Source organism: Lonchura striata, chromosome 1 (assembly GCF_046129695.1).
Source record: "Lonchura striata isolate bLonStr1 chromosome 1, bLonStr1.mat, whole genome shotgun sequence".
NCBI classification, from domain to species: domain Eukaryota; kingdom Metazoa; phylum Chordata; class Aves; order Passeriformes; family Estrildidae; genus Lonchura; species Lonchura striata.
In genome coordinates this window covers 150,646,680-150,661,553 of record NC_134603.1, presented here as the reverse complement: position 1 = coordinate 150,661,553, position 14,874 = coordinate 150,646,680, and the positions used below count along the sequence as shown (strand labels likewise).

At 41.4% G+C, this 14,874-nt stretch overlaps 1 protein-coding gene across 1 annotated transcript in view; it reads left to right on the top strand.

Annotated features, from left to right (window-relative positions):
* Positions 1 to 1,156: 1,156 nt before the first annotated feature.
* Positions 1,157 to 14,874, top strand: part of GALNT11 (polypeptide N-acetylgalactosaminyltransferase 11) — a 46,665-nt gene continuing 32,947 nt past the window's right edge. The window contains exon 1 of the mRNA XM_077789393.1: positions 1,157 to 1,207. The gene's annotated coding sequence lies outside the window, so the exon portion shown is untranslated. The remainder of the gene's footprint in view (positions 1,208 to 14,874) is intronic.

Sequence of the window (14,874 nt, the reverse complement as noted above, 5' to 3'; positions counted from 1 at the left end):
CCTTGAAAACCAGCACAGACGATTTGCGACTTCTTCTTTGGCAGCGGGGTTCAGAGACTTTCTAGTCTTGGAATCATGAATACCACAGATTCCAACACTGCACGAAGATGGATCTGTGGTGTGATGGGTTTAGCAAGCCAATGGTTTGACCCTTTATTCTGTATACCAAAGATCCTGAGGCTTCAGCATGACTCCCCACCCGTGAGGAGCCTTGTCGCTGTGGAAGCACATTAACTGTCAATCTCAGATTATTTCAGTGTAGTTGTGGTAGATTTTCCTCTGCTATCTCCCTCTTCCAGCTGAAGAAAGCACCCCTTCAGACTCCACACAGCAACTCAAACTATAGGATGAGGGACCCATGGCTGTCAGTCCAGACATCCTCCATCAGCCTGACCTACACACTTTTTTTCCCCCTTCAAAGCCCCTGGACAAGTACAGGGACTGGAGTATCTCTGTTATGAGGGGAGATTGCAGAAGCACTGTTTAGTCTGAAACATGAGAGAAGGGATCTCATGAATACATAGAAGTATCTCAGAGGTGGGTGCCAAGAGGATGGTGCTGGACTCTTTTTGGTGGTGCCCAGCAACAGGACAAGGAGCAATGGCCATAACTAAAATAAGAAATTTCACTTCAAGATGAGTAAGACCTTTACACTGAGGGTGGCAGAGCACTAACAGCTGCCCAGGGAGGTCATGGAGTCTCCCCTCACTGGATCCAAACCCACCTGGACACATTCCTGTGACATGTGAACCTGACCTGGCAAGGTTGGGCTGGAGGGGACCCAAACAATTCCGTGACTCTTTACTTCCATGGGGCCACTTAAGGCCGAGAAGCCCGAAACAAATACCTCGAGGGGCTCGAAAAGGCTTTAATCGTCACAGAGAGCTGCCAGACACCGCGCAAACCCGCTGGGATGAGCAGAGACATACACAGCAAATGTGGGGGAGCAGAGGGGTGAAAGCCGCACACCCACAGCCCTGCGTCCCTTTTGCCGAGCTGTGAGGGGAATCAAGGACGCAGGGCACACGGCCGCAGCCCCTCGGCGCTACCCTCAAGGCTCGCCATGTTCTCGGGCTGCCCCGGCCCCGCCCGTCATGGCGGCGGAGGAGGAGGAAGAGGAGGAGAAAGGGGAGGAGAAGGAGGAGGAGGCAGCGGTCACATGGCGCCGGCGCCGCCACAGCGGGCTCGGGGCGATGCCGCCGCCGCGGTGAGTGCGGGGCTGTGCGGGACACGGGCCGCGGCGGCGGGAGGGGAGGCGGCCCCGGCGGGGGAACCGGCGCCGGGGTGACGGGCAGCCCGGGGCTGCGGGTCGGGGTCAGCGGCGGGCTTGAGCTCTCTGTGCACGGCGGTGCTCGGTCGTAGGTTGGACTCGATGATCTCAGAGGTCTTTTCCAACGGAATTGATTGTGTGATTCTGTTTTCCCGCCTGCCCCGAGGCAGCGGTTGCCGAGCCCCAGAGGCTGCCGCGGTGCGGGTGTCGGGTGAGGCGATAGCGGGAGGATGCCCTGGCCGGGACCCGCCTGCTGGGGGCTCCTGCTTTAACCCGACCCCGGGGGGAGACCGAGGAGCTGCAGCGGGGTGTGCTACACGGGATGGGAGATAACGCGATTACTGTTTTTATCGTCTTTAAATGCATGTGAAGGAGCAGCAGCAGCCCGCCTGCGGGTAGATTGAAACTCTGCAATTCTGACCCGAAATGTGAGGATCGGTGCGTGTTGGTGTTGCTGGCGCCGCTTCGTTCATTGATTCGTTTGTAGGGCGAGGTCAGGCATTGCTTTTTGGAGCGCTCTGTGACCCCGTCAAGTACTAAAGCTTTCTTGCCTTTATGACTGGGAAATTTATTTTAAAACCCTTTTTTCCCCCCCTTCCCCCCTCCTGCTCCACCCCCGTCCTCCGTTCCCCCCTTGTTCCACAGTATATACTTAATGCAACACTGAGGCTTCTCTCTTTCTTTTAGGAAATATGTGTTATTCTTCGTGGCTAATCTCTAGTTCTTCTGGTTAGTTCATTATTGCCATGTGATATTTTTATTTTGTGTGTGTGTGTTAAAGCCTATAAGGAAAGCTGCAGCAGAACATGCTGAAGCAAATGGACTGTCTCAAAGTTACTTGTAAGGCAGAATAAAGGGTCCCTTGCTTGCAAGAAAACAGATGGATCTGAATAAGCCACTAAAAGTCCTATGCTGCTGGCAGTGGGGGGCTTAGCAGGTCAGAATTCCCTACTGTAATGTAGTACTGGAAGCAAACATTGTGTTTAGAATCCTCCTTTCCAGACAGCTGTTTCACTTTTGTTCACTTTGTCACAGGTGTCAGCCTTAAAACTGCTGTTGAAAGTAATTAGAACACTGTTGCTGTCTATTACGGCATCTCTGCCAAGCTGTATCCTGAGTTGTTTTTAATATCTGTTGCAGGACAGCTGCAGTAGACCCTACAGGACTTTAATTATGTAATTAAAGTGCAGCCCCTACTGTCCCAAAGAAAAAAAATAATATCTCATGCCCTGGCTTTGTTGCTGTTCTGTAAACAGTGTTTTCTTCATTTGGTCCAGGGTATTTGGAGCATTGCTTTCTGTTCAAAGGGAGGGTGAAATCTCTCAGTGCCAGTACAGAAATTGTGCAGGTGGGCAGGGTTGTTAGCACTCTGTTAACATGCTTTGTTTTTCCTTGGAAAATGTATTTCAACATAAGATCAAATCCCTTCTCCCTTAAAAAAGGGTAGTCCGATAGTCTGTAAGTTACATTAAGTAATCCTGCATGCTTTATGAACTAGGATATGCTTTTTTTTCTTTCCATATAGATGTCATCTTAATAGGAAACTATTCTTGGGTATCTCTGATTAGCTTTTGCTGTTCCAGAGGCAGGCTATGCCCAGGAAAGGATGGTACCAGCCTCTTCCTGCCAGTATGTTTCTGCCATGCTACCCTATAGAGAAACTCTAAATATGTGAAATAGTCCAGCTGGGATTCCTAGGCCTCATTTTAGAACAGCATAAATGTCCAGGTGGTTCCAGATAAGAGGCTTTTGATTAACAAGCAATTGGCCTCCCTGGGTAAGATAAGCTCCTGCAGAGTTTTAGGAGCTCTTGTGCAGCAGGGAAGGAAAGAAATAACAGTGCAGCTTTAATGAGTCTTCGTCTCCCAGCCTCAGATGAGGATGCCAGCAGGGAAAGTGGCATTTGTTCTGCTGGAAGAAAGTCTGACTGCAGATTTCAGGGCCTGTGGCCTGGCTTCTACTATCTAATCACATTCTCAGAGGATGCAAATCAATACTGCAGGAGTAGCACTGGACAGAGTTCATGAAATGGTTCTGTGTGACTTTAGTTTATGAAAATTGGTGAATCTGATAATTTTCATAGCAATGTAAAATAACAGTAGGTATGATTGAAGCACTTCAGGTGGCAGAAAGGCTGGAAACAGCAGGGCAAGGGGGATAAAATTTATCTACAGAAAATAGGCTTCCTCACAATAAGTGATGGAAAACTCAAGTTTTTACTGGTAGATATAAAGTGTGCCTGTGGTGTGGGGTCACAAGTATGAGGTAAGAAGTGTCTGAGCAGATAGTAAAAGTGGGGATTTGGGATCTTCCAGTGAGAAAGAGCAGGGTACTGTGAGGGTGAAAAGAAGAGGCAGGATGGTTCTTTGGTGGCATTCCTTGACAATCCTCTAGAACATTGCAGTCAGAGCAGCCAGCAGGCTGAGTTTGGCAGTGCGGCAGCTGTGTGTTGATAACTTGAAGCAGAAAAGTAAAGGGAGACTTCTACTGAAAGGAAAAAGTAAAACTTCCAAGATGGCAATCATTCCTTTCTGTGACTGTTGTTTGTCAACTTCCTAACAAGTTGCATCTGCCTGGTAGATGATACTGCAGCTAAAGGTATCTCCAAAATCACACAATTTCTTTGGTACCATTCATCTTGGAGAGATACTACTTGCTGTTGCAGAGTAAAAGTATGTTCTTCTATTTCAAGTGCAGAGAGGAATTTGATTTTCCCTTCTCAGAGAGTATTACGGAGGTGAAGTCTGTTTGAATCCCTATTAGAGTGTGGGAGGCAGATAAACTGTCTTCTTATCTAATGTTTCTTTTCAAAACATATGGTGGTTTATGGAGATGGAAGCATCTGCTATTGCAGCTACAGGGTTTTGTAGCAAGAGTAAAAGCATTTGTCATTTGTCCAGCTCTTTTGGTGTAAGAGTTGTATGCACCACATCCTTCAGCCACGTTCTAGCATGTTTCTCATATGAATCAGCATTGTGTAAGAATTAGTGTAAATGTTCTGTTTGAAAACTCTGTAAAAACTAGAAACATGCAGCAGAAAAGGTGGAAAATTAGGAAGCTGATTGTACTGTTTCATTCAAAAATTGACTTCAAGCTTACCAAATTTGATCTTTTAATGTAGGAACTTCTGAGTTTATTCCCCGAGATGTGAAAATATGCTAAATCTGTAGATTAAGTAACTGATGGTGTTACTGAAAGGTATAGATTAAAGTGCCTGTAAACATGTGTTTTGTGTGTTGTATCTCAGCCCTTTCTTGTGCAGTCTGGCTTGGCAGTCTGATCCTTTGCATATTTGAAACTGGAACACAGTGCTCAGGGGTGAATCAGCTTTTCCACTGCTGACACGGATTAGAGACCCCTGATGGAGGATTTGCTGCTGCCTGCTCTGCTTTAGAGGGGGAGCCAGAAGAAGCTGTGCAGTCCAGGGAGGAGTCCAGAGCTGCCACCCCACAGTGCTCACAGGTCTTTGATGTCTTTGTGGTTCAAGTTCAGCTGGGAGCAGATGAGCTCTTGTGGTTTTCTGTCTCATGGCAGTAGTGGCATTGCAAGTTCTGCATTTCTGAGACTGAAGAGGTCTATGACTGACAAGTTCTACCTTGCCAGCTTTGCTACAGAGACTGCTCACATTCCTGCTCCAGCCTCTCTTGCCATGGAGTGGGACAAAAGTAACTCCTCTTGCTGCTTGATAGGGAAGGAATATGTGCATGGGTGACTGGGGGGGTAACTGCCTACCTGCAATAACTTCTTGACATTCCCAAGACTTCAACTACGGAGACACTGCACCATTTAAAAAGTCAAATTTTAAATTGACAGGCTAAGCTAATAAACTTGCAGAGGCATGCTGAAAGGAAGGTACCTCAGTGAAGGGTTGCTATGTGCCAGACTGATTTAAGCAAATACTTAATGAATGTTAGAGGCATGTTCGTGGAGGTCTTTTTAGTTTGTGTAAAACCATCCAAATGTTGCTTGGCTAAATGGCACAGATTTTCTTGTGCAGACAAGAATTAAATTGGATGCTTTAAACCTTGGAGGTGGCTTTAATTAAAACACAGATACTTTTCCAGGAAGCACAAACTATCTTGTTTTGATTCAAAAGCCCTTATGAATCAATCTTTGTAGGTATTTTGACTATTTTGCCAGTTCCTGAATCATGACATCAAGAACAAAGGATGCCACTGTTTCTATTGATACATCTCATATTTGTTATTGAATATGTTTTCTAGAAGTATTTCCTTTAGTTTTTAATTTCCTGAAATACCTTAATTTTGTCAGTTAGCATGAATCTCTTATCTCTGGTGTCATCAGCTGTCGAGTTCACCTCTGAACCAGGAAATGGCCAAGTTCTGGATTGCACATTAACCTTCTGTGCAAGCAGAGTGTTGGGAGGCATGGCTCCTACTGAAGTGGGAAAATGTATTTTTGATCTGCTATTCATTTTGTTGCAACATCCAGGATTTCAACATCAAAATCCTGAGTATTTTTTCCCGTTAGAAACATTGGCAATAGATAAGTAGAAGAAAAGTGACCAAGAGGGGATGGAAAAGGAGTGGTCCACAATTCTTTCCTCAAAGGGATTTCTTGTGAGAAGGAAAGACTGAGTCTGTAAGATCACAGAGGATGAATGAAAGACTAAGAAAATTATTTTTTGGCATAATTTGTAGAAGTTTGCTGTCCTTACAGGCAATATACAGTCTGTTTTTGCTAGTGACTTGCTTTAATCCAACAATTAAGGTATTTTCCTTAATGCATGAGGAGAGAGCTGAGACATTGAGTTGCTGAGAATCTCATCAAAATCTGCAGCAGAGCAAACACTTCAACCAGAGTGTTTCTTGGCTTGGTCTGGTACCTGTCCTGGTGCAGTCAGTGAGTTGAAGAGATAACACAAAGTAGGTTATATATAAATCCTTAGGAATCCTCTCTTTTGTTAATGTCTAGAGACAGTTGTGAGGAGATAAAAGAGGTAGAGAGAAACCCATGTGCAGAAAATACTTTAAACTTCTGATGAGAACATGAATCCAAAGCAAGAAGATTGCAGGGTCTAGGTTTATCTCAGAATTTTTTACTGGGGAAAAATGGAAGTTTCAAATGGCATGGATACTGTGGACTCTGTGCTAAAGCTTGGAGTGAAAAACTCCAAGTGATGTTTGTTTCTGGATGTGAGAAATGCAGATTAACATTAAGTTCAGCTCATACTTTTAGTATTTTTTTAAACGATGGCCATTCCCATGGAAAAACACAGGACATGGTACATTGAGGGAATCACTAAGTGCTATCCTTAGCAGCATTGAGAAATCTAACAGGGTTAAGAACTCTGAGCAGTTTAGCATGAGTTAAATATTTTCCTATTAGAGGCAATCCAGGGATTTAAACTGTAACTTGTTTTAACCTCACTTCTAATTCTGGGACTACTTTTCATCTACTGTTTATATTTTTGTTTGTTTGTGTTTGGTTTTTGTTGTTTGGGTTTTTTTACTCAAATAAATCCTTATATCAATTACTCCGGCTCCATAGAGATGTTTGATTCTGGTCTGACTGAACCAAGTATTTATATGTAAATTTCTGCCTATTGAAAAGGAAAACCGTACAGAAAGAGAAATGAAGTAGGCTTGTATGATTTGTGGGGAATAGGCAGGGAGGTCTAGGAATTCTGTAATGTGAGGCTGCAGGATAAGGTGCAATGTAACAATTCTCATTAAGGCAGTTTCCAGCTCTCTAGTACAAACAGTAACATAATTGCAGCCATTTTGCATTTTATACGAGTTCAGGTAGAGTCTTTGGAAGTTCCCAGTGTGAGTTGGCAGATGTCTTTTGTATATTTTTTTGTATCCAGCTGTTGATGTCAGTCTGAGTTCTTCACAAGTGGATGGTAGATGTTTCCTGGGATCTACTGCAGAACCTGTGCCATGTGCAGTTTCCATGGTTAGTAGTCAAGTCACAGGTGTAAAACAGACTGGTCAACCCCACTTTTTACCACTGTCCCACTCAAAAGTCCTTCAGTGAGGTCTGTTTTGTTGACAGATTTGCTGCCTTTTTTTTTTTTTTTTTTTTTTTTTTTGTCAGGAGGGTTGCACAAATGATGCCTGAATATTTTTTTGTATTTTTTTTTAATAATTAGAAAACGTGTTTTCACTTTCCTAGTAAATGACTGGAAAAAAAATCCCAAAGCACTTTTGATGAAAATTTCTGAAAATGAACAGAAAACATACCTAGAAAATTTCTGTCAAAATGTGGGAATCTTTTGAAGTTCCTAGTGATTTGGAAAATGAGAACTAAGGGAATTTTTATACAACTTAATGATCATTCTCTCTAGCATTACTGTGGTCTAGTCATGATGAAGAACGTTACTGATTGATTATGTGAGTGGCAGTAAGATGACCGTGTATATATTGCCAAATCCATGGATTGATGTATGGATCATGCATCAGCTGAAAAAACATAACAAAAGAGATGTGAAAAATAATTACAAAGAGAAAAATATATTGACGCTTTTGGGGCAGTGAATGCAGCCAAATGAGTATATGCAGCATTGGTGTCCTCAGACCCATCCAAACTGGCCTGTTTTCCTGTGCTTGTTACCCCATTCCCAGCCAGGACTTGCAAGCAGCAAAGTGTTAAGTTTCTGGCTCAGCGGTTCATTGTTCACTGGGAATGAAGACGCTGCTGCAGTCAATGTGCTCTCCCTGTGTAACCTTGCTCTGCTTTAGTGCCGACTCTTCTGGAAAAAGGTGAGGGTTCTACAGTTCAGCTCTTCCCGTAGAAGTGACATTAATCTAATTATTTTGCATGAATCTGCATTTTTGTTGTATTTTGGTAAGCTTTGCAGATACGAAATGTGAGGAACAGCTAAGCAGATTTTAAGCATTTAGAAGAGGTATTAAGCAGGTTATTTGTGTGTAGTTGACCTTGTGAGCTCTCTTACATTCTGCATTTATGTATAGAGCTGAAGGGTTGTTAAACTAATATTTAGATGCATGAATCTGTAATGTGAGAGAGATGCAATGAAGAACAACTTGTGGGGTGTTTAACCTTGCTGTTTTCTAAGCTCTGTGAAGAAGGAGAGGGCTGTATTACAAAATATATTACAGCTTTCTTTGGAGACATTGTAGCTTCTTTCAGAGCTGGTTTTATGGATGAAAATAAAATCTTGCTGTTTGAATTAGAAGAAAGTATTTGTCAGCAACAAGAAAGGCTGAAGGTATTTTTAGGACTCCGGGAATGGCATGACATGTATTTGTGAGCCAGATGGCTTAAAGAACATCCAGCCCAGCAGCCTGAGTGTTTGTCAGGGGGATAGGTAAGAATTTCTTTCTTAAAATAGATTAGAATTTCTTTCTTATAACTGTGCTTTGGGAAATAAAAAGCTTTTTTTGGAGGGGAATGAGGACACTGCAGCAGCATGAAACTGCATACTGTATAGCACTTATTTACCCAGAACTGAGAGCTAGGATTTTGGTAAGCTTGTATTTCTAATCCAATAGTTCTTGTTTTCTCTAATCAGGCTTCACTATTATGTTACTTTTCTTGATGCAATGTTGTACCACTGGTTGTAACTAAACCTGGTGTTCTTTTCAGCTGTTAACATGAGATCCTGACTTTAAAAAGTTTTTTTTCCAAAACTTGTAACTGTTTTTTCCATTAAAATTGTGTCCTTAAATTAGAGCCCTTGTGAGATACTCTCACTTCATGGAGTGGAGTAATATGTGGGGAGAAAGGAATCCTTTTATCAATTAGGAAAAAACCTAGTATGTTTTATTGTTGACAAAGTGGAAGATGTTACTGCAGAAGATACTTAACATTTATTTAAGGGCTCTTTGCTTTCACATGAATTGCACATTTTTATTATAAAAGACAAAATGTTTGAATACACTCTGGAATGGCAGCCTGCTAACAGCTTTTTTACTGGAGTTGAGAAATTCCTTGATAAGCAAATTTATGTTCCTAGAGGAGGCATTTCAATGTATAGTTCACAGATTTGAAAATGATATTATGCAATATTTAGACATCTCTGGTTAAAGCCCAAAAACTGAAACACAAATCAATATATGAGTGAGTCATTTGACACTGGAAAAATAGTGAGGGCTGAGAACATGAAGACTTAACTAGATGAATTTTTAAATTAGTCTTAAAGCACTTAAAGCTTTTCAGACTTCATATACTCAGAGTATAATTTCATAGGTCTTCAACAATTCATGTAGTTAATCTATGTTTCTTTCTTTATCTTTAAAATAGAATTAATATTATTGGTATTTTAAAATTATCTGTAAAGTGTTGCTCAAGATTTTGTATTCATTCCAGGAGGATTTATTTTAGGTGGTATGACATGGATTTGTATATCTGTGCTGAAATGACTAAACTGTTGGCTCTCAAAGCTTTGAAAGTTGAATTCAAAAGGCACTTGCAGAGGCTAATTAAAAATAGATCTTAATGTGTCATCTCATTAAAATGAATGGGAACACTGGTCTTATGCAAGAGGACAGCCTGTGGTCCACAGGATATTTCTGTGAATGAGTGTTGGTGTGACTGAACATTAACATGATTTAACTTTAGTCTTTTTTAGTTCTTTCTTTCTTTCTCCTACCTTGCACCTCACTAAATAGCCTGTGTCTGTTTTCTTGGTAACATCCCTGTAGGTAGCAACAGACTGCCATTTTCTCAAAGCTGTCCCTTGTGCAGGCTGAAGGAGCCCAGAATCCTCAGTTCTCACAGGGCAAATGTTCCAGCCTGTGACCATCCTAGTGGCCTTTTACTGACCTCACTTCATCCAGGATAAATGTCTGTCTTCTACTGGCAAATAGGTCTCTTCCACCAGGCAGCAACTGACAGAACAAGAGGACACAGTCTCAAACTAAGTTAGGGAAAGTATAGGTTGGATATTAGGAAAAAAAAAATCACTGAAAGAATAATAAAGTACTGGAATTGTCTTCCCAGGGAGGTGTTTGAATCATCATCTCTGGATGTGTTTAAAAAAAGACTGGACATGGCACTCGGTGCTACAGTCTAGTTGAGGTGTTAAGGTATAGGTTGGACTTGATGATCTTAGAGGTCTCTTCCAACCTCATTATTCTGTGATCCCTCCCTGGGTGCTGTCCTCTGCCTGTGGTCACAGGGAGCTGTGGAATTGCAGCCCTGGCTCAGCTGCCTGTGCTCTGTGGGTCCATCCCTGAGCTCTCCTTGCTGCAGGGCTGTGCTCTGACTTGGGCTTAGCCAGACCTTGGCTGGTCCTTGTCTGCAGAACTGCTCCTCAGGCTGTGCCAGCAGCCACAGAGTTTGTCTGTCCCAGATGCAGGACTTGGCATTTGTCCCTGCTGAATGTCACCATTTAGGTTCCTGTAGGCCCAGCCTATAATTCCATAAGTAGTTACCTGCTTGTATTCTGTCAAAAAACCCCCACTTAATTCATGAAGTGCAATCACCCATCCCTCTGTAAGGTAAAAAATCAATGGTGTTTTTTAATGAAAAACAAACTGGTGGGTAGATCCAATTTAGTGATAAAACAATCCTGCAGGAGGGTTTTTAAATGAGGAGTTAATTTGGCTTGGTGCTTAGATTCTGGAGCATATAAACCACTTTTCTTTGGAAGTGCCTATTACTTTTGCTCTGGCTGTATGTTCACTGGATGTTGCTCCTAGTGATGTGTGTTGGATCTGGAGCAAAAGCTGCCCAAGGTGTCCCTTTCTCATCTTTCTGGTCCATTAGCTGTGACTTTCCCTGAAGAGAGAGATTCTAATGGAAAGGTTGCCTGGAAAAAAAAATATTATTTTGCAAGTGCAGGAGGTGTGTGAATGCATCTCTGTGGGATGAGTGTGTTTTATTGCAGTACTACTTCTTCGTAATCTGGCCTCTGTTCATTGCACTGTCAGGGCTGTTGTTTGATAGTGATTCCACCAGTAAATTGGAAAGCCTGTTCATGGGTAGCTATAACATCTTGGAGGCCAAGAAATGTAGGAAGGGTTAAGGCTATTAAAAGAGCAAAGTTGCATTCATGAGTAGTGTTGGTTTATATTCATGTGTTCTGTTCTCCCCAAAAGACAAAATAAAAATTAGAAGCATATATAGAAAGTCATGCAGTAAAATATCCTAATACTCTGTAGAAATATAAAGTAGGTTAATGATTTTTTTTTTTTTTTGGTAGAATGCTCCTTAAAAATGAAGATTATGCACATCTGTTCCTTGCCTCAATGTAGTTCCAAAATACACAGGTAGTCTTGCAAAGGACCTGAGTAGTATGAGTTGAGTATCTGTCTTTTCCTGGGTTTGTTTGTTTGTTTTTTTTTAAAGAAAAGCTGTTATTGGAAAAACAACAAGCAGACTTTAAGGTTTTCTCAAATAATTTTTACTCCTATTTCAAAAATCTTGAGGTTAGTCTGATCCTCTGTTTGACCTCTGACAAACATGAGTTCTGGCACAGTTATGAAACATCTACTCATACCGTGTGTTTACTAAACTGCTGAGGTTAATCCAAGGAGATGTCAGTGCCTAAGCAGTGGCAGGTCATAGACTCTTTAGCAAATATTGCTCTTTAAGCCAAAATATTGTGGATTGTGGTTAACATTTTTTGCTTCCTTTAAAAATATCTAAGGCCAACACATTGGGCCAGTGTTATTGAGAGCTGCACAGGCTACTAACAATGAACTTTATGGGGGGGAACACAGTTGTTTCCTTGTTGGGCCAGTTATTAAATGAATGTAAATGTTCCTGGGCTTGATATATGAAATGAATGTCATGGTGGTGGTGTAAGGCTGCTAAAAGAAGCTGCTGTGACATGAAAAGCCTATTGCACAGTGAGTACTGCAGCTCAGGTCTGACAGGTGGTTCCTGGAGAGTTTTTCACCTTTGTGATTGAATTTAAGAAACTTCTACTGAGTTACTAATATTTAACCCTTATAGTTCTCTTAAAAATCAATTATTTACTACTTGTGCAAGGAACTGAGAATTATGTACTGGAATTTGTGGGAATTAGAGAGCAGTATTTTACTCCTGGCATTTCTGGTATGTGGGTCTGCAAACTCAGTTCCAAGGCTTTGCCAAAGGAAAACTGTCATGCAATAAATATATGACAGTCAAAATAGAGCAACAAGAGAGACATTGAAAGGCTGAATATTTGGTTAGAAATTCTTAGAATACTGTTCCTTCTGGTCTTGGTCTCTTTTGAGCTGATGCTAATGGAGACAGCTTCTAAGATATGTTTTTTCCTCTCTTGGCCCCAATCTGGATTGTAATTTCCTGATGCAGGAGATACTGCCACCTTGGATGATTTTTGTTTGTCACATTGAAGTGTCTCTGGATCCTGAGTACACCAGAGTGAACAGCCATGAACTCCGTGCATCCCTAGGGCTTGGGAATGAATGCCTGTAAAATACTTAAAGGTGTTATCATTTATTACTTGCTCTGGAAGTTCCTATTTTGCCAAGGGAAAGGAAATGCCTTCTGTTTATTCTGGATGTTCTTTACTACTTGAGTTTTTGGAAAGAAGAATCGTTTGAGCTGGTTTTTTTTTTTTTAACTTTTGGCAGCTGTACTGCTTTTCAGAAATGAAGGGGGAGATGCATGATAGACCCTCTAGTCTAGTCTCTTTCCAGGAAAATTTGTGAGGAACTGTATTGTGAAACAAATCTTCTTGCTATGTTTAACTAATGGATTATTCTTTTGTGGCATTTAGTATTTTTGTTTGGACTTGAATAAATAAATAGAAAAGGGTTTTAACTGTACTGTCCAAATAACAATTTATTGGTGACTGGACTCATTGTTACAGTATTGCATAAGTGAAAATTATTCTTATGAGCCTGTTGGTTATCTCAATAATGCAGTTGTGCTTTTTTTATTTCAGTTGTTTCTATCTAACTGCTCAAACCTGCCAGCTGTGCTTGCATTAGAAGGGCTTTAGGCTGTTGAGTTAAAAATACATATAATCTGTTTTTTTTTTTCATGCAGCATATATCGGGGCTGAGAAAGATCCTAATACTTTGGGTTTGAAAGACATGTCCTTTGCATCTCCTGTATTGAGGTTTTCTTTGTTTAAGGGGGGAAAAAAAGTGAGTAAGAAATAAAGAAGGAATTGGCTTTGCTTACGTTTCAAAATTCTGCTTGGTGAAACCGACTGGGAGAGGATGGATGTTTAAGACACTCATCAAGATATTATGACCATCCGTAGGTTGAGACAGTTGTTGGGTAAATTGACAAAATGTATTTCCTAGAAGACCTCACAACACTGGAGAGCAAAGGAGGCTGGACAGAGTAAAACTTTTATTCACTGCGTCTGCATGGAAGGAGTTCATGGATAGGGAGATGGCTGAGGTAAGAATCAAGGGTTGAGTGTCAGGCTCTGTGAACTGAATGTTTCCTCCTATATCCTTGTGCTCAGCTGCAGTCTCCTCTCCTTCACTTATAAAGTGGTAATTTTTTTGTTGCACACTGAAATGAGTGGAGAGATTCTTGTTTATATGTTGAGGAGGGGGCAGAGATACATTCATGTGATTGTGCTTTGTATGCATAGAAGTGTAGGGCTAGAAAGGTTCTCTTGGTTCCTCAGGGCAGATCCCAAGCAGGACTGATGTGTCTGAAGACGTGGAAACCTCCTCTGGCCTAAAGCACATCTGTAAGAAGGCAATCAGTTTAAAACTGTCTAAAACTGGAGTGTGCAGCTCTGACAGTGATTATGACTCTACTTAAATGGTGGAAGTGGTTGAAATCCAAATGACAGTGTTTGTATAAATACATATGTGTTGGTGAATAAAGTAAACTAAAAAGCCTCAATGTGCTTTTCATACACAGGGTTAACTTTTTTTAACTTTTTTTCTGTTTTGCCTTCAGAATGGTCTGGATAGTGAGTCTGTATTTTCCTGCCAAATAAATTACCAAATGTCTTAGTTGAATAGCAAGTTACTGAACAGGCACAGTCTGAGAATTGTGGAGATCTGTCATTTGATTTAAATTTGGTATTTCAATATCTTTATAATTTACAAAATGCCAGAATACTGAAGGAGAGGAAAAGAAGGTGAAGCAGATCTAGCAAAGATCCGGTGGAAATAATACTTGGTTTATTTAGCTTTGGCTTGCATTGGTTACTTTTGTAGCAGTAGCCACGCATGAGCTTTTAGCCTGGTTAGAGATGGTGGGGATGTACAGCAGTGTCCTCACTCTGGTGATTAGGAATTTATCCCTTCCTTTTTAATCTGACTGTGCCTGATGTCAGTCACAGCAAACTTGAACCTTGTCATGGTGGGAAGTGCCACAGCAGCAGGTGTAGCTCTGACCTATGAAAGAGATTCAAGGAACTAGGGAAATATTTAATCCACAAGGAATTCTGCTCTGTGTGCCTGTCTTCTGACTGTTACCAGAGTAGATTGCTTTTTCTGTGCAAGCTGCAGTGTAGATGTATCCTTAAACACTCAGAAATGAGAAGGTTCCTTTTCTGTTATAGTAATTTTTATCTTACTAGGACAGTTCTGTTCCAAAATGTCAGTTCATGTTAGGATTGTCCATCTGTGTTACCATAGTGAATGGAAAAACATCTCTAGCAGTTTTTGAGGAGCAGTATGTTAGGCTTGGACAAATCTTACTGCAGATGATCTTCTGGTGGCCACACGGAAAGAACCTGGCAAGCA